The sequence below is a fragment of the Camelus bactrianus genome, chromosome 26 (genome assembly GCF_048773025.1).
Source record: "Camelus bactrianus isolate YW-2024 breed Bactrian camel chromosome 26, ASM4877302v1, whole genome shotgun sequence".
NCBI lineage: Eukaryota > Metazoa > Chordata > Mammalia > Artiodactyla > Camelidae > Camelus > Camelus bactrianus.
Window position 1 is genome coordinate 20,726,692 of NC_133564.1, and position 23,658 is coordinate 20,750,349.

Here is a 23,658-nt window from a genome sequence, read left to right on the forward strand (position 1 = left end):
TTCCTTTGCGGGCCTACAGTTTATCTTTAGGGAAGTCATGGGAAGAGGGGAACAAGATAAGTTCTTATAGATATGTTAAAGACTTGGGGATAGAAGACTATCTAACAGGCACGCCCAGTGTTTATAGCCGAGGGCCTGGGTTGTTGCTCTGCAAGGAGCACAGTGCTATCTAAAACCTCAACTATGCAAGCAAAGCGTTACTAAGCACATTTGTTCTTCTTTAAGGAGACAAGTGGCTGGGATCTGTTACAATTTGTTAACCCAGTCATGGGCTCCCACAAGTGATACAGTGTTAAAGACTAAATAACCTTTTTTTGAAAGTTATATGATTAGTAGAAAACACTACTTATTAATTTAACAAAATAGCAGAGTTTTATGTTAAGATTTAGGATACTATCCTTAAAAAATCTAAAACAAAATTTTCAAGAAAATTTACAAGAGTCAATGCTTTATATTAGAAACAAACTCTCAAGTAATAAACTTGTGATTGAAATACAAAAAATAAAATGTTTATTACAAAAGGATAATTACAGAAAGCTTCTAAATAATTGGTAATTAATATTCCAACAGGATTTTTTGTTTTATTATTTAAAGTAACATTTTAGTAATAATAAAGGCAAAATTATATTCTTACATTTAAGGCAGCATAATTAAAATTTTTTTCCCTAAGATTCAATTTTTGGATCATGGTACACAGGTGATTTTTCTGGCACATTTACATGTTGGATGAAAGATGTTGCCAGAACATCTAATGTGAGCATCAAAACAGAGTGTTTTTTTTCCTTTCTGATTTATTCTGGATAATACTGGAATTGAAACAAAAGTAGGATTCAGATATACATATATATATATATATATATGTATGTATGTATCTTTTGAAATTTTAATGTAGTCATTTTGATGTTTAGGAAATATACTGATGATTAATTATTTAATTTCCAGTAGCAAGTATGAAATTCAATTTTAAAAGAAGTATTTTCCCCCTCAGAATGGATGATGACACACACAGTTTAGAAAATCACCCAAAATTACCCAAATAAAAGATTATCAATGAAATTTTGAAACAAGTTTATCTTCAACTCTCAATTGTTGGAAATTGGTTAAGAGTGTAAAATGTTCAGATAATTTCTAGGAGCAGAGTAATGGTGACTGCCTTGAGTTAGATGTGGATGACAATGAGTAAATGAAGATGAGCTATGAAACAGAATGAATTATTTAAGACCCAGATAAAATATAACCTCCCTTAGAGATTAATCAGTTTCTAAGCTTTGGGCAAGATAAAGTAACACAGAATAGCTGGAGCAAAACAGACCTTGACAGCCTTGGAGAGCATAAAAGAGAATAAGAAATGTTTTAGACTGAGGTAAGCTAATTGAGGAATGACAGCTGGGAACTTAATCAACTCTGTATTTAATTAATGTGACAAAATCCTTCACGAACTGTAAAATTGGTGTTTCCCTAAAATGACCCGTGTTCCACTGCACTGTAACGCGTTTGGTCCGTGGCCACGCATGTTCTCCCAGCCCTCCGTGGTCTCTGTGAGCTAAGACCCACAGATCTTTTGGTGAATGATCTCTTTCCTTCTACAGCCGAAGAAGCACTTCCCAGTCAGGCTGGGCCAAGTCTTGATCTTACTCCTCCAATTAGAAGCCACGAGGGGAGATACGGGCAGATCTGGAAGAAGACAAGCAACACGACCGTCTGCTGAAGGTGAGGCATTTTCATGGTCTCGAGAACGACCTCTCCTCTAGGAAGGGGGGTGGGGCCACTTCTGCTGGCCCAGAGGATGCAAGGCAATTTGGTACCCTGGCTCTATCACAGGAGTCAGATGATATGACCTTGTCAGACCTTCTAATTTGGCTTTCTTTTGAATTTTTTTAATCTCACAATTATTCCTGGACTCAATTTTCAGCATAGTCTGTTCCCTGCTGCTGGAAATGAAAGGCCAATTAGATACTGACATGAAGACCTTCTGGTTTCCACACCATGTCTTGAGTTAATAATTGACTACCATGGGCCTGTCATTTTCTTAAAGTTTCAATGGCAGTTAACAGCAGTGAGCTGGTTTCATGATTCTTGTATATTTACCAGTTTATCCATGTCTTTTCATGCTCAGTGTGATGCATAACTCAGTCCATCCTTTTTGCTCATCTCCATCCCAGTTCACTTTGGGTTATTGGGCCATCGGGCATCCCAGTCATTCTCAGTCACCCCAAGTCATAGGGTCCATCTTGTCATCTGTCATGTGAGTGAACTGATTCTAAGATTCTATCCTAAAGGGTCTGTTTCCTAGGACCACTTCTGGTAGCAGCTCTTCCCTTTGAGTTCCCCCGAAAGCAGTCTTGGACATGAATTTATGAGTACAGGTAGTTTGGAAGGTGAGGTTGGAAAACAATATCACAGGAAATGAGTGAGGGAAGACAAGAAAATGTCATAAAGTAAGTTATCACTGTGGGCAATGGCAGTTCAGATCTGTTGGGGAAATCTAGGAAGCAGCAAAATGTGCATCAGGATTTCAGAGAGGTGAGAGATCTAGGAAATTTTCCAGCTCCTATTAGTCCATGTTTGAAGGGTCCTCCTAGAATATATCAGCTCCTGAACACTTCTGGCCTGCCCTTCAATCATCAGGCAGAATGCGAGGGGCTGGTGATATGAGCAGAACAATGATGGCATGTGCTATAGTAAGAAAAAAAGAGTTAATTAAAATATTTAATAGTCCTTGTACTATCAAGAAGGATAAAGTTTTTGATTAGCATATGCCTTTGATAAGTATTCATGTTTTAATTTCTGGGATAACCTATTTAGAAAAAAACAACAGTTATTTGGAATAAATATCACACTATGCTGTTAATTTTCTTTTATCTCTAACAGTAAACAGCTCCTTGATAGGTCAGACTTATAACTTGGTCTCTTTTCCCTTGTAACAAATTTTCCAAATGCCATTAGACTCTAGAAGTTTTTGTATTTATTTTCCAGAAATGCTTAGAAATAGCAAAATGTCCCTTAGAATGAATCTTAAACACTTGGCCATATCATGACACTAGAATACTTTTTTTCAGACACACAGAAATTCAAAAAACATTCAACTGAGCACATTTTTTGAAAAAATAATTAGAAAATTGGCTCCAGCTGCCTACATATTTTTATACCCAGGTTCATACCACATATAAACAAAATGAGATTCCCATCAGATTTTTGGAAACTAATATTCACCATTAATAAACATGGAACTGTACTTAATGATACTCAAGGAAAAAAGTTATGAGCCAAGGATTTTATAATTAGCTGCCTTTTCTTTTAAATCAAAAGCCTACAGAGAAACAATTTTGAACATACAATATCTCTGGAAATAATGGCTTCCTAATGATTCTACTACTGCAGGATGTGTTCCATTTAAACAAGAGATGACTGGGGAGACCATACCAGACAGAGATGACTGATGGTGAGTGCTGAATACTTTTGATTATAACATTGATACCAAATAAATCAAAGGCTTGTATATTACACTAAAATTATCATTCTAATCTGTGTTTTTATTGTTTTCAAAAAGCATGCACTCCTAACATGTCATGTTTAAACAGAGAATTTCAAGCACTACAGAGTTTTCACCATCTGCACTAGGACTTCCAGCAAAGCAAGGTGTTGTTTTTTATCCCTTGAGAACAATTCTCATCTAGTCATTTGCTTGGTTAATAGGGATACTTTCATTTCACTGTAGAAGAACAGATGCGTACCTTTCATCCTGTGTCGCTGTAGGAGAAGTAAGCTGAATAGTAGTTTGCCTGTGGAAAACATATCACTATATTAATGCTGGAGCTACATGGTTATTCCTGGACTCCAAGAGGAGAGGGGTTGAATTTTCATTGCTCCTTTTGGAGACCATTAAATCAAAAGTATTACATCTGAAGATATTTAGGAAGCACTTTAACTACTAAATAACTTTGGTTTCTTTATTTTTAAATATAGTTCTTAGAGCAGCACTAAGCCAATTAAAGACTCCCCCCAATTAATTCTCATATCACCCCTGTAAAGTAAACGCCAGTGGTGTAACAGAAGAACTCATTACACACATGAGCAAGTTGAGGCAGTGGGACGTTTGATGTTAATGCCAAACAGCATGTCATCAATGAGGCCAGGACCAGAAGCAAAGCTTTCTAATTCCCAGCAGTGCTCTTGCCACTAAAACCCATGATTTCCTCTATAAGAATTGCAAAACTGTTTTGTAAGTTGAAATGTGATGTCATTTTTTCCCTCTGAAAAGAGAGTAAGGCCTTCATTCGCTAATCAAAGTTTTTGCAATCACAAACTCTTGTGTAAAATGGTGGAATGTGATGTTAGGTGATAGAGTTGGAACCAGGATCACAGTCTATGAGCAACCACAGTTTCAAACTCCTGACCACAAAGCCTTAGAAGAACATTGGTAGGGAATTTGATAGATAATGTGTAACTAGCGACATTCACGTAATTGTCGCTGTGTCCTTGTGTATTGGTATTGCAGAAGTGTAGTTTGGCACCTGGATGGTCTTATCTGGTTTTGGATTAATTATTGCTGTTTTTAAAACTTCCTCTTCTTTTTAAATTATTGGCATACAAATTCAGGTGATACTGTAGAGAACAACAGAAAACAATGTATTTCACCTTATTTAAGGAACATGCCTTCAGAGATCCCATGTGACCTTTTTTTCAGGTTTACTTTATAGAGCAGAGGTCAAAATTTAGCTATGTGTTAGTACAGCCCAGTCAATTTTGTTTCCTGTGTGTTTTTTTATCCTTGTTCAGAAGTGACCACTTGTTTATGATACAGAAGGGAAGGCACTATCTTGCCATATATAACTAATTTTTGGTTTTGTGTCACAGTAGTGACAGTCAACACAGTGAGAATCAATTTCAAATGATTCCTCCAAACTAATACAAGTGGTTCATGACAGAGTTGTAAATAGAAACCAGATGTATGTATTTCCATGCCACCATTTGACTAGAAATGCTATGGAGAAACATTACAAATAAAGAGAAGAACTTTACATAGATCCGTTGTCCAAATTAGATGATTACAAGACATAAAATATATGACTTTTAACACAGTGTTTGGCTCACAGCATCTGTTACAGACTCATTTATTTAGAATGTCTTTCAATTATTATTTTTGGCTGGAAAACAGAGCTTAAAGCAGGCACTTAAAAGCAAAACAAAACAAAAAAATCTTTTAAATTTACCCACTATTCTGCTCAAATACTTAATATCCAGTAGCAAATGTACATGCTGCTACAGAAACCATGTCTTTAAATCATCAACCTTTGGACATCTCCACTTTTTTTTCTATAGTTAGTCCCCTTAAATGCAATTAATCAAATACTACTCATGAAAATCACTTTGTTAGCAGCTCTAAGACTGTGTCCAGTATGGTAGCCACCAGAGCTCCAAGTGGCTGTTGAGCACTTGAAATATAGCTAATGTAATCAAAGAACTGAATTTTAAACCTTAAAATTTTTTTTACATTAATTTAAAATCAAATTAATTAAAAATCAAAGCAGCATGTTTTTTTATTAAACACAGCTTTAGTGTTTGTAGAAATACTTTTTCACTTTAACCATTGCATCATGACAGCTATTATTATATTGTAGTACTCATTTCTGTTATTACGCATTAACTCATTACAAATGAACTCAACTTATTATATCAATGGATTGATTCATTTTCAATGCATTTTTTTTCTACACAGCAATTAAATTCTGTGTGTTCATTTGAATATTGTACCATGAGTTAGTCATACTTAGGTAAATTGTAATGGTAATTAAATTGAAATATGTGTTATTTTAATTATAATTAAAGTATTTTTCTAGTTTAATAAATATGGACAAATTTAAAGTGGAGGCATACTGCTGGTGTACAATCAAGTGGAGATGCAGAAACTAGTTTGCTGTCATAAAGTTCACAATGAATGGCAATTGCAAATTGCTCTAGAAGGGCAAAATAAAATGTTTGTTTTGAAAAAAATAAAAAACATTAAAGTGAATAATTTTAAGAGACATTTTTAGCAAATAGATAGTGGATATGATAAAAAGTATTCTCTCTATTGTCGAAAAAAGAACTGATGACATTACCATCCGAAATAGGAACTAAATGTCCAACAAATAATTTTTTAATGATTTAACAGGTTCTGATTTGGTAACTTTGACCAGCTGTAGAATTGATGTCTTGGATTTTTGAAAAACCAAACAAAAGAAAAATGAGAATATTTTAGATAGATAGTAAAATAATTATTTCAGTTAAAGCAATTTTGTTAGAAAATTATGAAAAAAGGCATATATATATATATATAGTTTACAAAAAGTAAGACTTACAATTAAGCCACCAAAGAATGCTTAGAATATAAAACATTTTTTATGTTATCAAAAATCAATTGATTCAAATTTGAAAAATTGCAAGTACTTTTCTTGGGAAGAGTCATTTGTAATAGGGGAGATACTGTATAATTAATACTTTGGGTATCTTTTGTCTCAAAACACTTGCATATTTATGAAGAAAAGTTATCAGTTTGTGACCTAAAAAATTTATCCTATGATGTAGACATTTTTAAACATTTTGCACTTGCATATGAATAAGCTACACTTGAAATTCCAAGAGAAAGAAGTTTATTTATAACCTAGTTAGACAAGTACGTACCAAAATTTATGGTGAGTTGAACCATTTTAAAATAATAATGATTTTAAACATTTCATAATGATTTATTACGCAAAATATTTTAATTTTCAATGTAAAATGAGTGTAAAAACTATCAGAAAATTTAAATAATCAATTATTAGTAATAATGGAGTTAGAGTTTCTTATTATTTTTTAATGTGGCATCTAGAAAATTTTAAATTATAAATGTGGCTCACATTGTATTTCTGTTGGACACTGCTCTAAGAGATAGCAGTGTGCTTAAGCCTCACTTTCTCTTCTCAGTGAGCTTATAATGAGGGAGACAAAGGTATACCCAAGTCTAAAAACCTAGAAAAAAGGCACAGCAAGTAAATGAGTTTTTTGGTTTTTTATTTTTCCCTAAGTCCATCCTATCCTAGAACAAAGAGTCCTCCTGTTTCAGGGAGTCCTTGAGATACATTCTGAGAATGGATAACATCTGAATTTTGGGGAAAAACATGAAAAACGGGAACATAACGAGACCAGTGCATGGATGCAATACAGTGACACATGTGCTGTTTAGATCAGATATTTTGTTTCAAAGGAGATAAGACAGCAAGAATGAAAAATTATAGACTAGGTTTTGACTTCTAATCTTGAAAATGCTACTGTATAAAGAATATGAACAGTACCCTGTTATCATTAGGGAGCAACTAAGAAATGTTGAAAGAAGAATGATCTGCTCACATGATATTTTAGGAAGACTACCCTGGCATTAGTGTGTTGGGCGGATTAACTTGGAGGCCTAACATGAAGAAAGTGCTTTATTTTTGGCTTGTCAGTCAAGGTATCAATTTATGAACACATGGATTATGGTGTTTATAATGCACAAAAGAAGAAATAGATGTAAGAATTAGAAGTAGAGTTTGATTTTTTTTTTAAATAATTGAAAGATGTGTTTAAATAGGCCTTAGAGAGTGATGATATATGGGGAATCCAATACGGGGCTCAGCCAAAGATGAGTGACAATTCCATTATGGCTGAAGTTAGAAAAAAAGGTGTATTTTAAAAATAGAGTAAATGCCAGCAGGTAGCTGAAAATATAAGACTTAGAGGAAATAGGTCAGTATCAAATACATATACTGGGAGTCTTCCTTAATGAGATGAGAGTTGGAATAGTGAGGAAAAACTTGTCCCCATGGGAGAAATTATAGGACCAATTAACAGACTGCAGATTGATTTTTAGGAATGTATTTATTTCGTGGCCAGAAGAATAAAGAACATCAGTTAATTAGATTTAGTGAAGTTGGAACAAGAGGAGGAGAAAAAAAGATTTGAGTACAGGGAGGTAAATGGAATGAAATAGCTGAGAAAGAGAACATAGTACAGAACATTGAAAAAATCTGAGATGAAAGATCTAAGAACAAAAAAAAAAGAGCAATGAAGGTGTAAATCATAAAGTTATTATGGAAGTTGTTATTTTGTACACTTAATTAAGGACATATATTATCTTCTCATAAAAAATAAGAATAATGAATTCTCCCAGGAGACACTAGCAAGAAGAGAATCTGATGCTTGGTGAGTTTACTAAATTCAAGGAATTATTATAGAAAAATTCCCTAACTTGCTAGATTGCTGATCTGGAACTCCTGAAGTGGTCATAGTTAGCATTTCTACTGTCTACCACATGAAAGTTTGTACAGAGCTCTGTTCCACACAGAACTTTAGGGACTTGGGCCAACAGAAGTTGTGTCATCTTGTAGCTTTACCATCAAGAAGATGTCACCTCTGCTGCTCTGGCATGAAATGACACAATAGGAAGAGAGGCTGTGGAATTAGATGCTTAAGCCGAGAGGTGGCAGATGTAACAAACACCTGCTACCTAATAGGTAGAACCAGTCACATGGTCCCAGCTGAATGAAAACTCAGAAATAGAATTGTCTGCTTACCTGGAAGGTAAAACAAAATGAAAAAAGTCAATATTGGTGATAAGTAGCAATATCTCAGATTTTAGTTCATTTAAATTAAGAAAAGATTGTTGGAGATCTTTGAGGATAACATTGTTATCTCAGAAATTTTGATGTACGCAGAAATGAGCAAAATGTAGTCACTGACTAGAAAACATTCACCTTAGTTGAGCTAAAATATTAGTATAATAATAATAAAAAAGACATGTATATCCCTAACACATATATTTGACAATAAGAGACTGATTTAGTCATTTGGTGAAGATTTTACTTTAATGAGCAGTGTGCATATATAATAAGATAAATGTAGAAAGAATATGTCAAAATCACTCAAGACTATACAGTTTTATTATTCCACAGTGATCTTTATAAATTACCTTATTTATTTATGATCTCCATGCCTTATATTATTTAACATGTCTATCTGAAGTGTATGAATCCTTATACATGGGTTTTTTAATTTCTTTATGAATTCCTCATTCAATTTTTCATTCCAAAATAATTTTTAAAAGATTTGAAACAATGGCTTTAGAAACATCCAAATGAATGCATAAGCCTAGTAGCTCTATGGGACAGAAATAAAATCACCCAAATGAGGTAGTTCAATAAAATAAACATTTTCTCAGAATGATTTTCTTCTGTTGTGGTGTCAGCATATCTTTAGTAAAATGGGAAAGTATTTATGAATTAGACTGCTGAAATAGATGTTCACCGAATAGTTGTACTTCTGTGTTTACATTGTCATTATTAATGTAACATTCCTCCTCTCTGTTTTATGTAGAAAATGAAAAAAATTCATATACTTATTCATACACCATTTCCTAGTTCTTCAATAGATAAAACCGAAATTCAGGCAACAAATGGTCTTAAGAACTGAGTCAAAAGAGTATTAAGAACTGCTTGAATTTCCAACTTTACTTTTAAAACCCTCCCCACATTGTTTTTCCTTCACACCTCCCATATACTGCATTCTTTGAACATAGTATCCCTCCACTGAAATACTTACTTATCTGGACATTTTCAGATCCAGTAGCACTTTTATCTCAAAATCTCAGTACAGTTTTTTTCTCTGCAGCAAATCTGCTGTTTACTTGCTTGTTGTCTAACTTATTTAGTGGATGCTAAAGTTTTAAGAAGACAGGGACCTAATTTGCTTGATATCTCACTGTATACTCAACATTGAGCACAGTGCTTGGCATGTAATATTCATTGACTATTTTTAATAAAAAATAAAATGAAGAAGTAATTCATTAAAGAGTGGGGGCACCATTACTGGGAATACTGAGTGTGAGCTGAGTCAGTGAATCTTTAAAAATAAGGTAAATTTTGAGCATAATCTTAAAAGATGCAGAGGCAGAAGATGAATAAGGAAGGGAGATGCAGGCAGCCAGGAAGGATGACAGTGCTACAGAAAGTCACATGCTAGAGAGACATCATTCTGTCATTCGGGGATTACACTGAGTGTCACCATCATAAGACAGAATTTGAAGTCAGTAATATTCCAAGTTTAAGATGTTAATGGGCCTCTGTCATTCTGCAAATTAGATAAAATGGACAAATTCTTTGAAATACATGAGTCATAAAACTGATGAACAAAGAAATAAAAAAACTTAAGTGTAATTAAGGAACTTGAATAAGTAATTTAAAACTGTCCTACAAAGGAAGCTTCAAGCCTAAAGCTTCTCTTCTAATGACACCAAAGATGTAAGGAAGGGATAATGCTGATTCTGTGCAAACTCTTTCCAAAAACAGAGAAAGAGGAAATACTTAGGAACTCATTAGACAAGTAGTATTCTGAAACCAAAACCAGAAAATAAAATTATAAGAAAAATAAACTACATCCTAATATCCTTCTTAAAAACAGAAACAAGAATCATTAATACGATTAATAAAACATTAGCAAATCAAATACAACAATATATTAAAAAATGCCACACATGGCCACGTGTGATGTGTGTTTTATCCCACAAATACAAGTTAGTTTAATCAAAAATTAATCCATGAAATTTGCCATTTTAACAAAAATTTTAAAACTGTATGATTATCTCAATAGGTAAAGAAAAAGCATTTTAAAATACTCAACAACTAATCATGAATTTTAAAAAATCTCCAAACTAGGAATTAAGGGGAGGGAAACTCCATCAACCTAACAGAGTTCCCATTAAAACAATAAAAATAAAATCTCCAACTAATATCGCACCTAACACTAAAGCACTTGACATCTCCCCAAGATTGGGAAGAAATGCCTACTCTGTTTCTGTCTGGCATTTATTAGAGATCCTATTCAGTGAAATAAGGCAAGGAGAAAAAAATGCATGAAGATTATAAATAAAGAAATAGGAATTCCTATTAATGTCAGAATCAAAATAATATTGTCCAGTTTTACTACAGTATTTGACAATGTGGACCTTCCTCTGCAAACTTTCTGCATTTGTTAAAACCACTTAACAGACGTTTTCTGTTTTGTCTGATTTCTACTGTCTTAATTCATTTATTCAGTCAATGAATGCCATACACTACTCCAGGTACATAATGCAGGGGGTTTTCTTTTAGGAATGTATTACAGTTTTCTTCCCCACAGTAGGAATAGTTGTGTGATGAGAGTTTGGATAGTGATCAAGGTTTAGTTTAAGTTGTTACATGAATCAGACAGTAGTGGCAGGTGCATATGTGAAGAGGAGAAGGGTGGCTATTACCTACCTAGCGTGTGCATCCTGGTTACAGTCAGGCCAAGTCTTTCCTTGTCATCATACCAATCATGTTGGAATGTGACCCTGAAACCTGAGACTTTCTCTTCTCATTGTTCATCACTAGGAATTTTTAAAAAGGTCAGCACAGCTTTGCCATAATTCAGAAGGAGCCATACTGACTGCAACAAATCACATCTCTGCCAACAATATTAGTAATAATAAGTGACACATACTCTGTATGTATTACATACAGGGGATTCTATAAGACCTATACATTAGAGCTAAATGATAGTCTCAAAAACCGGAGAAGTCAGTTTTATCCCTTATTTTTCCCTTTTTACAAATAGAAAAGTGACACAGAAGGTTGGGGTAAATGGCAAAATTTGATCTATAAACAGTTTGTGTTTACCTTGAGAGCAAATGTGTGATAATAGGAAAATAATAAAATACTTCTACTTTGTTAACAGCACTCAAATTAATAAATCTCTTTCCATTATTTAATTGTCTATATCCAGACTGCTCAATTAAGATAAAACATGTGGGTGAGCCATAGTTAATTATAACTTCTGTCCTTAATTTATTCAAGTTACTCTGGGAGTCATTCTAAAACAGAATGAACTCTGGAAATGATCATTTAAAAAGTCTTCTTCTCTCTAATCTTTAATAATTATCTCACTTAAAAAGTTTCTTTCTTCACCTTTTTTTTTTTTTTTGAATCATCTTTACTATCTTTGGAAGACTCTACATGATCAAATTTATTATATGCCGGATGGTCTATAAAATTTTACTATTTAATAATTTTGAATCAAATTTTATAATTAAAACTGTTTACAATTTCAAGATTTATTAATTAATGAACAAAGACTTATTTCATATTGGCCCTGTTGATGTTCAATGGAGAACAGTAAATAAAATTTATTTTCATAAAAGATTATCAAGAAAAAAAGAAACAAATAATAATAATAATAAAGGGAAAATGACAGAGGAGAGATTATAAAGAAAATAGAAAATTTTGAACGCTATTGTGTCAAAATATTTTACTTAGAAAAAATAATCAATTCCAAGAAAAACATAGCTTTCAAAAGTGACTCATAAGTAGCTTGAAAAGATTTATAACAAATTAAAGAAATTGAATACATCTTAAAATATCCAACAAATAAGTTTTAGATAGTTTAAAGTTTAGTTCACCAAACTACCAATAAATGGGTAATTTCTATAAACATAACTCATATTATTTACAAACTTTGCCAGAGAAAATAAAAAGAGAACACTATCATTTTGTTTTCTAAGATATACAACTGTGTTATCAAAATCAGATGAAGATGAGATAATCAATCTCATTCATTCATTTGGATGCAAAAAATACCCATTTGAGTTTATTCCAAAAGAGAATACTGCTTCAGTTGGGAGGAGATTTTGTTTACCTAATTTCCCACATTAGCAAATTGAAGGAACACCACACGTTAGAAGCATTTAAAAACTTCAAAACCACTTTATTTTATTTATTTATTTTTGTGTATGTGTGTGTGTGTGTGTGTATGTATGTATGTTTGTATGTTGAAGTATAATCAGTTTACAAATATATCAATTTTGGTGTATAACATAATGCTTCAGTCATAAATGAATATACATATTCCACTTTATTTTTAAAATACTTTCTAACTAGAAATAGAATGGATCCCTAACACATTAAATGGTATCTATTACTGATATCAAAGTAATGGCAAAACATTTGAAGCTTTTTTAAAAAAATAGTAAATGAGAAAAAAATGGCCATTGTTCAAGATTTTGTTGACTAAAACAGATTTTAAAATATAAGGAAATATTTAAATATTTGAAAAGAAACTAAATTAATATTAGTCACAAATTAAATAATTTCCTACATAGGATACCACAAGAATTTAGCAAAAAAATCATTATGATTCATCAGGCAATTCACCAAGTGGCTCAAAATTAATATACCAAAGCCAACTGCATTTCTCAATGCTAGCAACCTAAAAATCTTCATGAGACATTTATAGAAACTATGCTTATAGAAATTAGACCAAAATAAATAGAGACAGATCACATACCTGAACAGGAAGACCCACTGCCATGAGTATATCTGTTATGTAATTGATTAAAATATTCAGTGATCTTTTTTTAAAATTCTAACAGGGATGCTTATGGAGTTTGCCAAGATAACTATGGTGATGAGGATGTAGACCAAAAGAAACAATTACATACTACTAATGGCTATGGACTTTGTGCACGTACTTTAAAAATTCAGTGTGGCAGTCTCCAGTAGAGTTAAAATACATATATACTTTGCACCCACAAAATCCTAGAGAAACTGATGCCATGAATAGCATATTACATCATCAAGAATGTGCATTGCAACTTCGTATTTAATAGCAAAAAAAAAAAAAAAACAACTAGAAATAATCCTAATGACTATCACTAGAAAAAAATAAGTAAATACCCTGAATTATAAGCATCTAAAAGAATAATATACAGTGATAAAAATTAACGTATCAACCCTTCTCTAGTTAGCATGGCTAAATCACAAAAACACAGTATGATAGAAGAATACATACAATATGGTATCATTTATCTAAAGTCTACAAACCTACAAAACCTAACTACATGTCCGTAAAACATACAGAGTTAGGTAGGTTTTATAGGTGTGGGAGTAGGTTGAAGAGGGGGGACACATTTTAAGCAGAAGCACTGGGTAAATTCAGGAAACGTGTAGCAAATCGCAAGAATTGGGGGACAAAAATGTGTGCCTAGTTTTAGGGCATTCCCTCCCCATGACTAGAAATATCCCTCAGAAAATAAATACCTTATGTATGAGTCCTTACAAAGTATCTCATAGAGTTGAGCAGTCTCTTAGTTCCTTATTTTGAACAAAAAAAAAAACTGGAGGAAAAGATATAATAGCTTAAAATTACCTCAGCCTATGATAGATGTAAACAGTTATGAAGTTCACCTGAGGAAATCAGCAAGCTAAGGACTGAGGGGCGATCATAATCCTACTGTGACTATCGACCAGGAACAGCAGCTCTTCCAGCCTCCTTTTTCATTCTAGAAGCCCCTCCAGAAATTATCTGAATGGGTCCTAAGAGAATATTAAAATTCCAGGAGCCATGGACTCTTATTTTAAAAGTGAAGGATTTTGAAACTTTATTTAAAATTTAGCCTCAATTTTGATGAACGAATATAAAAATGCAAATTTCAGTAACCATTGCAAATTGTTGTTTTGTGTGTTGCTAAACACAGGCTGGGAGATTTAAGTGGCATAATAAATTTAAATTTAAGTAAATTTAAATTCACAGATGATTCCTTGTTGATTATCTCTGCTGCCTGTAACTTGATTTCTTTTTTCAACAAAGAATGAAGAGAAATATCCCAGAGTTTGGTAAAGCTATTTGGATTTTATGCTTGCAATGCTTTGAAAGAGTAAAATGTTGCATGAAAGATTTCTTTTTTTCTTCACGATGGCTGGATGGCAGTACATGAAGCTTATAAGTAGGCTATAAAGTCTTTGAAATATACATCTTTTTTAAAAAATATAAAAAGTTTAACTTATGTCTGCTAATTTTCTCCCAGATTATAGCATTAAACCATGCTTGTATAAGTGTTGGGTGACATATGGCTTCATTATTGCTATAGCTCTGGCTCAGGCCAGCCCTCATGAATCCCAAAGAATAAATATTTCTCACCCTATACCCTCAACTGGTACAAAGGTTTTTGAATCATCAGAAAAGACTTGGTTTTGCATCTTCTTTTACTTGAATTTTTCTTTTTAGCTTTCCCCAGGTATCCACGCTTGCCAAGCCTATTCAGAAAAGTACTTCAGCATTCCTGGACTCGTGGTGAACAAGCGGAGCCTCATTCCCTGTGATCATATAAAAAAGATGCTTTCATTTGCTGAACAGCGTGATGTAGGATTGTATCAACCACTGGGCTTCTCAGAGAAAGGTAAGTGTAGTTGCTACTAAATTAACCTTTCCTTAAAACAAAGCTAAATTGTGTTTTCTGGTGGCTAGTCACAAAACAGGTAAACTCTATGGCTCAGGGTAAGTGCCACCTGTTGATAATAGTTATTTCCTTATCCTCAGTTTCAATAAATTATATTGCCAAGATGTTTTAGCAAAGTCTTAAACACTATACCACAAATAATACTCATACATTAAATAAATAAAAGAGTTTATGTTTTGACATTAAAACTCGAAGTTATAAGCACACCACTATGTGCATTGTCTGATAAAATGTGTGATAGCAATAAATAGGTAAAATTTGCCAAGATACATGTTTATGTTGGTATATGCTTTCCTCAGATACTAAATTATATGTCTGTTTAAAGAGTAACAAAAACATAATCAGATTTTATAATATAAAATTTTTATAAGAAATAAGTATTCAACATCTCTAGCTAGAAACAATAATTTGTATTCTGCTTTAATGTCTACTGCTTATGTGTGCAAAATAGATTACTTAAAGGCATTCATAGAAATAACCATGTTTGACAAAAGTCCACAGCCATTTTCTTGAAATTTATGGAGGAAAAGATGTGTTTCATGCTATTAAAAAAAATTACTATGATAATATTTACTTTGTTTCATTTCTTCAAGTTTCTCAGAAAACACTGGTAATTAATTTTGGAGGGTAAATATTATATGATCTCATTAATATTTATAAGCCATTTGTCATCTTCACTATGATGTGCCCTTGCTAAAATTAAGATGTATTTGGTCAACATAATAACTCTATAAAGAAATTTTTCAGAAAGGAGAAAAATTAAAATGGTTAAATGAAATATTATTTTCATGACATGATTATTTAAAGGCACTCTTGTGTCATACCCTTCAAAATGTACTTTATGCCAAGAGGTAAGATTATCTCCAACTCTGGGTTCCATGATCCCCTGCTGTATATTGATTGAGTTCCACATGCGCCATATTCTCATCTTTCTACAGAGGAAGAATTATTTTACATTTTCTGTGGCTTTGACAGAAGATTTCACAGAATATAGCAGGATAAGTATATTTCTTCTCTCTTTCTCTTAATTAAGCTAGTTCCTGTATTTAATCTTTATCACTGTTACCAAACAATCAAGTCCCCATCAACCCAGATCCTCTTCTACTGACGATTGTTATGTCAGGATAAGAAACTAAACTGTTATATAGCATGTGTTGAATTAAATAAACACTTTATTGTCAGAGTCCTCTCCTATCTAAATTGTCTCTGTTGTGCACACTAAGTTTCAATGAAATTTAAAAAAAAAACTTGCTTTTATTGTAATGTTTGAAGATCCTTTCCATAAAGTTGTTTTTATTGAATATCTGTTCTAACTGTGAATTGCCAAAAGCACAGTCAACTTGAAGAATATAGAACTTAGCAGCATAAAGCAGTAGAAATAAAGAAAAAGAAGATGGAGGAGATTTTGTCACTGGAATTTTTTCCAGAAATTTTTGGATATTTCTCTTTGCCTCAGAGTTACTAGAGCATGGCAGGAAATCTTTTGTTATTATTATTTTCATTTTTTCTTAATTATTATTCTGTGTTATCAAAACTTGGCTTAATTGATGAAGCAGGTTAGTTAATAGATTTTTTTTTAGAATGAGCAATTGCATTTAAGAAATGAGTATGAGAACCTTATGCTTATGTATGTAACATTTTTAATAAGTAATGTGGTATTTAACATATAATAAAGTGAAAAAGAACATGGATTTGAAGTTAGAGAATGCTAGTTTTGAGCCCCAGAGTTGAAAACTTAGCAACTTATCTTTCAAGATATCTGATCCTTACTTATATGTGAAAATGTGGGCTCACATGATTGTGAATGTTATTATGTGTTCAAAGAACTTAGCACAGTAACTGGCATAAAATAAGCACATAATAAATATCTCTTATTATTATTGCACCTGTAAAATTTAGTGAGAAGACAAAATGTCCATAATTGAAAGGCATGATTTAGGAGACAATAACAAACTATACCTAGAGCTATGTGGGAACCCTGAGAATCTAAAAAAAATGACACAAATGAACTTATTTACAAAACAGAGACAGACTCACAGACATAAAAAACAAACATGGTTGCCAGGGAAGAAAGGGGTGCGGTGGAGGGATAAACTGGGAGTTTGGGATTTGCAGATACTAACTACTGTATATAAATAGATTAAAAAATAAAGTCCTGCTGTATATAGCACAGGGAAATATATTCAATAACTTGTAATAGCCTATAATGAAAAAGAATATGAAAAGGAATATATATATTTATAACTGAATCACTATATAGTACACCAGAAATTAACACAACATTGTAAACCAACTATATCTTGATTAAAAAAAAAAAAGACTTATGTAAGGCCATCTCATTAGTTTTCAGACACACAGTTCCAGATGTCTAGACTGCAAAAATAGATGCATATCCCAGGAAATCTTTGCCTCCATATGAATAAAATTCCATGAGGGTAGTCCCATCAGATTTCCATATATGTTCATAAATGCCTAAAATCCTAGCAGTGTACAGAGAAAGTTAAGTCCAAAATGAGATTCCAGTTACATTAAAAATTGCAGGTATGGCATGACCCGGCTTAAATTATCACATTTCTCAGTGTCATCCTATTAATTTCTCATGGCCTTCTATTTTTGGACCATAGTGAAACCATGATGCTTAAAATCTCTTCATCTCCAAAAGACTAATCTGAGTCTTTGAATGGTACTGTATATATCATAAACCAGCTGCATTTGAAATAAAGCTGAGAAATATTAAAATGTTGCTTTCAGGGTAGTCAAGGGTCATGTCTATCATCAATCAATCATAAAAAATATTCAAAATATGAGGATTTTTTTTGTCATTTTCCCCTGCAAGTTGAGTAGTAAATTTATTTGTCTAAAATCCATTTTAAATTGAAGTATTTTTTAAGAGTTTATGAGAACAAATGAAAGTAGGAAAAAAAGGCAAAGATGCTTTTGATGATGATGAGAATGGAAAATAACAAACTTCCCTAGGAATAGAGTCTGTCTGGATGTGGACAAGAGATAGAACAAGGGTCTTGGAGTAACTTGGATATGATGAACACTGAGGATGGGGAGAACTCCAGTACTGCACAGAGCCATTCTTAGTAATTACTTCATTTGTAAAAGCCACATACTGGATAATGCTTAATTAGTAACAGTATCTTGTAGCAAGAATAATTTTGATGTGAATCAAGCTGTAGTTAATATTTCTACAGACAGTATTTTAGAAAGAAAGCTCTACAGTAAGGTCATGATAGAAGCACTCTTCAGCAATCTTCCATTCATTTTTTAATGTACTATAAAAATGATAAAATCTAGAATCTTGGTAGGACTAACTCAAGCTTCCATATCTTGACATCTGGAGCCAATTTATCTTTAAAATCTCTCTCTCTCTCCCCCTCTCCCCCTCCCCCACTGCCCCAGCCCCAAACTATTCTCTTTATTTTTCTTAGAAAAATGTTCTGCTCACTTCCATACATGTGTCTATAACACTTTATTCCTTGAATCTTCACTTCCATCTGTCCAGTTCCAGAAACATTCCAGCATAATTCTTACCAGCTCCTTGAAAAATAATACTCTATCATGACATTTTTTCTCCTTTAAAATTGTTGCATCCGTTCACTCGGTGCACCACTGATTTAGCAGTGAATAACATTTTTCTTTGTGACCTTTTGTACATTATTATTTACCAAGTTTAACTTTTTAAAACTTTTTTGTTGGCTTCTCCCCATAATTAGGTGGTAAAGTCCAGAAAGTCAGGACCTCATTATGCTTTCTAATGTTATAAATCACCTTTGAACATCAAAGCCCTAAATAGTCATTGATTTTTAAATGAATAAGACCCCTTCCAACTGATCAAAAGAGTCATGCCATGTTCCAAAGCTAATCATATCATTTGGATCGTTATAGGACCATGAGAGAGAAATTGCAGGACTGAACTATGGTAATTGTTCCCCAGAGTTTCTGTTGGGAAGAGATACTTCAAGTAAACCTAGAGTTTATATCCATAGAAAAAGCCATCAACTCTGAAAGTATTAAATTTAAGCCAGAAAAAACTTTTTCAAGTATAATGTGAATTCATTGGTTAATTATTTAGGCCAATGATATGAAATGGTTATGTGTCTGTGTGGAAATGTCATTATGTATCTTTCGGTTTCTTCCTGCCTTGAATGTAAGACAAGGGGAAATATTTATAACTAAGGAACATAAAATTGTATTTGTATGTGAGTGCCTCTTGTGTTCGTAGCACTGAATGAACACAGTAGAGGGCACAAAGGCAAAGTGTAATTCAGTATTTTCTTCCTCTAGGGAGCCTTCAGTCAAAACTGCCACTTTGCACTGATTTGCTAAATAAGTAGAATTTAGTAACTTCAGATCAGATTTTTGACTCAACTGGATAATAATTACAAAGAACTATTTTAGAATACATCCTCAACTAGTCATTTCTTCCCTGCTGCCATACTTTTTTGTATAGAGCACCTGCATTTCCGATGTTCACAAGAGCCAAGCCTAAGTACCACTTGATCCTCAGTCCCATGCCATAGCTGATTGGGCTAGACATGTGTATCGGAACCAAAAAGAAACAATCAGATTCTCTTTCTCCGAGCAATCTGAAAGACTTTTTTTCCCTTGATAATTGGAAATATATGAGGTCATATAAATTTGAGTGCAGAAGCAAACATTTTAAGGTAACTGTAATGAGCTGTGCAGAAGCAGATGGATTGTCTGAAGAAGGCTGTTCGGAAAGAGAGGAGAATGAGTCAGGCATGAAAAGAGGCCACACAACTCCAGAGAAACAGTGAGCGCCACCTTGGTTCTTGATGATGTCCCGTTTTCATATTTAAGTCTGGTTCTAAGCAGTATAAGCCAACTCTAGATGATTCTACAAAAAAGAAGTGTAATCAAGTATATTGGCCCAGCAGTTCTGCTACTAGGTATTCACTCAAACGAATTAAAATCATGTGCCTACAAAAAGTCAAGCATATGAATGTTTGCAGCAGGTTAATTTATAACAGCCTTAAACTGGAAATAAAATGTACATGAGTAGGAGAATGAAAAAGCAATCGTAACAGTCAAAGGAATACTTCTTAGCAATGAAACAGGTGTGAATTATTCCTTCTTTTAATAAAACAAATGAATCTCAAAAATAATTAGATTGAACAAAAGAGGCCAGACACAAAAGGGCATAGGGTACTTCTCATATGAAGTTTAAGTCACCAAGACCATCTGTAGGGATAAAAGTAGAACAGTGGTGCTCTTCAGGGTGGGATACTGATGACAAAGGGGCATGAAGATCTTCCAGCAGTTCTGATGCGAAACTACTCATTGTCTAGAAATTAAAATTTTTAATATTTGACAGCCTCATTACAAACACCAACCCTTCCAATTTTCTCCATATGTCACTACCACCTCCACTTGGCTTTCATCAGTTCTCTCAGCTTTGGTGTTTTTCTCCCCAGTTTGTCAGTTTCCTCACTGACTTCCCTTCCCGTTGAATGAGCTATGCTTTAACCAGCCTGTTCCGTGTTTGTATTCCTCTCCTAGTTCAGTCCCCAAAATTCCTATACATGGATACAGTCTACCGTCTGCATTTTTCATACTTCAAGTGCAACAGTTGAGTGCTAATGGGAAAAAAGCATTTTAAAAATGATTTTGCCACCTGAGGTTAATAATTTTGATTCTCTATAAGCTCATGAAAATTCTTATCCACATTTGATCATATTTTATTATTTTATCATTTTACCGTAAAGCGTTGTTGCCACCATCCCACAAATTCCCTTCACCCTTTCTGTACAACATCCTTTTACATTTCATCAAGAAGAAACCTCATTATTTATAATCTCTTAAAATTTTTTAGACTTGCCACCTAACATGATTTTAATACCATATTTAAATATAATTGACATATAACAAGTTGGACATATTTAAAAACATATCAAAGTGTATAGTTTAATTATGTTTATACCAGTGAAGTCACGTCTACACTCAAGGTGAGGGACGTATCCATCACCCTAAATTTTCTGCATGCCAGTTTGTAATCTCTCCCTCCTGCGTCTCCTGCCCCCTCCTTCTTCCCAGACAACCACTGATCTTCTTTCTGTCATTATAGATTAACTATTTTCTGAAATTTTGTGTAAATGGAATCATTCACTACACAATCGTTTTTTTCTGTAGAAGGCTTCCTGTACTCCATGTAATTATTTTGTGATTCACAAGGACTCCACGTAGCAATGGTTCATCTCTTTTTATCATTGAGGTCTATTCCATCGTATTGCTATACCATGAGATTTTTATTTATTCACCTGCTGGTGGACATTTGGGTTGTCTTCAATGTGGGCCTATTAGAAGTGGAGCTGTAATGAACATCTGTGTACAAGTCTTTGTATGGACATGCTTCCATTTGTCTTTGGTAGGAGAAATGTGGTAGACGTATGTTTAACTCTTCAAGAAGCTACCAAACTGTCTTCCAAGTAGTTGTATCATTTTCCATTTCCTGTTGGTTTTTAGAATTCCAGTTGCTCAGTGTTATTGCCAGCATACGATATGGTCAGTCCTTAATTTTATCCATTCTGATAGATGTGAAGTGGTCTCTCACTGGGTTTTAATTGTATTGCCGTGATTGTTAATAAAGATGATATTGAGCATCTTTTTACATGGAACCCTTTAATTTACAATCCAAAATCTGCTGTGGTAAAGTGTTCAAATTTTTTAACATATTTCACTAGGTTTTTGAATTTCCTATTGGGTTTAAAGACTTATTTGTGTATTCAGAAGTGATATTAACCTGATTTTATTCTTTTTAAAGTTATTTTGGCTTTTTTAGATCCTTTGTATTTCTCTTTAACTTTTAGAATCATCTTGTCAATTTTTTCAAACAATCTGCTTTGATTGTGATTGCATCGTGTTGAATCTGTTGATCAGTTTAAGGAGAACTAATGCCTTAAAATACTGAACCTTTAAATCCATTAACATGGCATTTGTGATGCATTATTTTGTTAGGACTCCTGAAAGAGGGTACCACAGACTGGGTGGCTTAAGGCACAGAAAGGTATTGTCTCACAGTTCTGGCAGCCACAAGTCCTGAATGGAGGTGCCAGTAGGCTTGATTCCTTTAGAGTGTGAGGGAAGCATCTCTTCTGCATCTCTCTCCTTGGCTCATAGGCAGTCATATTCTCCCTCTGTGTCTTCACATCACCTCTCTCTGTCCATGTTTCTGTGCCCAAGTTTCCCCTTTTTTTAAGACATCCGTCATATTGGATTAGGGCCCACCTAATGACCTTACTTTTATCTTGATCGCTTCTGCAAGGACCCTATCTCCAAATACAAAGTCACATTCTGATAACTAAGGGTTAGCACTTCAACGTATGAATTTTGGGGCGACACAATTCAATCCATACATGTTGCTAGTGGCTAACATAATGCAGAGTATAGCTAGAATATCTCTTATCAGCAGACTAAAATATTAGGCTCTCAGGTGATTGGCCAAAACTTGTCATATGGTCTTTACTTCAAGGAGTATGGGAAAGTGCCGTCCTAGCCTGTGTCAGGAAGGCAGGGAAACAAAAGTATTCGGTGAATAGCACTAATGATCACTTGCTCTATGATTTGATTTTTTAATGTTTTTGTAATAAAGAAGGGAATTAATGATCAAGTTAAGATACTAGTAATCACATTTTTCTTCTACACTGTAATCCTTTTTCATACACATTAAAATGTTCTGTTAGTTCTTCTAGTTTCCTGTGGTTGTAGAAAAATATAAGGATATAATAACAATATTTTGATTGTCCTATTCATGGAGTTTATATTGTTGGAAAACTGTAAACATTTCTATATGTAGACAGTTGTCTTACAGAAATTGTATGCACATGAATTCCCACTGATAAAAAGGTTTCAGGAAATCATAGCAAAACTGAATATTAGTAAAGTGTAAAAGACTATTAAGTAAAAAGATGCATTCTTGAAGAATGGGATGTTCTGCATTATATATTTGTATATTATATATTTATATATTAATAATTTCCATATTAAATAAAAACTTCATTCCCCATGACATGACACATTATATTATACACATGCTGGAAAACACCTTATAAAACCTCTAACACATGCTGTATGGTTGATGCTCTGTGTAAACCTATGACTTTTAATAATATTGAATTTTATTATCTTATATATTTAATATCAAATTTCAAGACAAAAATTTATTATTTATTTTGTTTTTCTTATTTTTGCCACTACTGTAACGTTAGCACATAATTCAGTGACCCAAAGTAATCCCCTATTTTTTCCTTTCCTTTAATATTGTAGCCACAAATATGTCCGGGTTTATGTATTGATATCATCTATCACAAACTTATTTTCCGCAGGTGTGT

The 23,658-nt window shown here is 33.3% G+C and overlaps 1 long non-coding RNA gene across 1 annotated transcript in view; it reads left to right on the plus strand.

Annotated features, from left to right (window-relative positions):
• The window catches only part of LOC123616355 (uncharacterized), a 154,385-nt gene that overhangs the window by 66,072 nt on the left and 64,655 nt on the right, over positions 1-23,658 (plus strand). Inside the window, exons 3-5 of the long non-coding RNA XR_012502489.1 lie at positions 1,590-1,710; positions 3,382-3,442; positions 15,070-15,241. This is a non-coding gene — a long non-coding RNA (uncharacterized LOC123616355). The remainder of the gene's footprint in view (positions 1-1,589; positions 1,711-3,381; positions 3,443-15,069; positions 15,242-23,658) is intronic.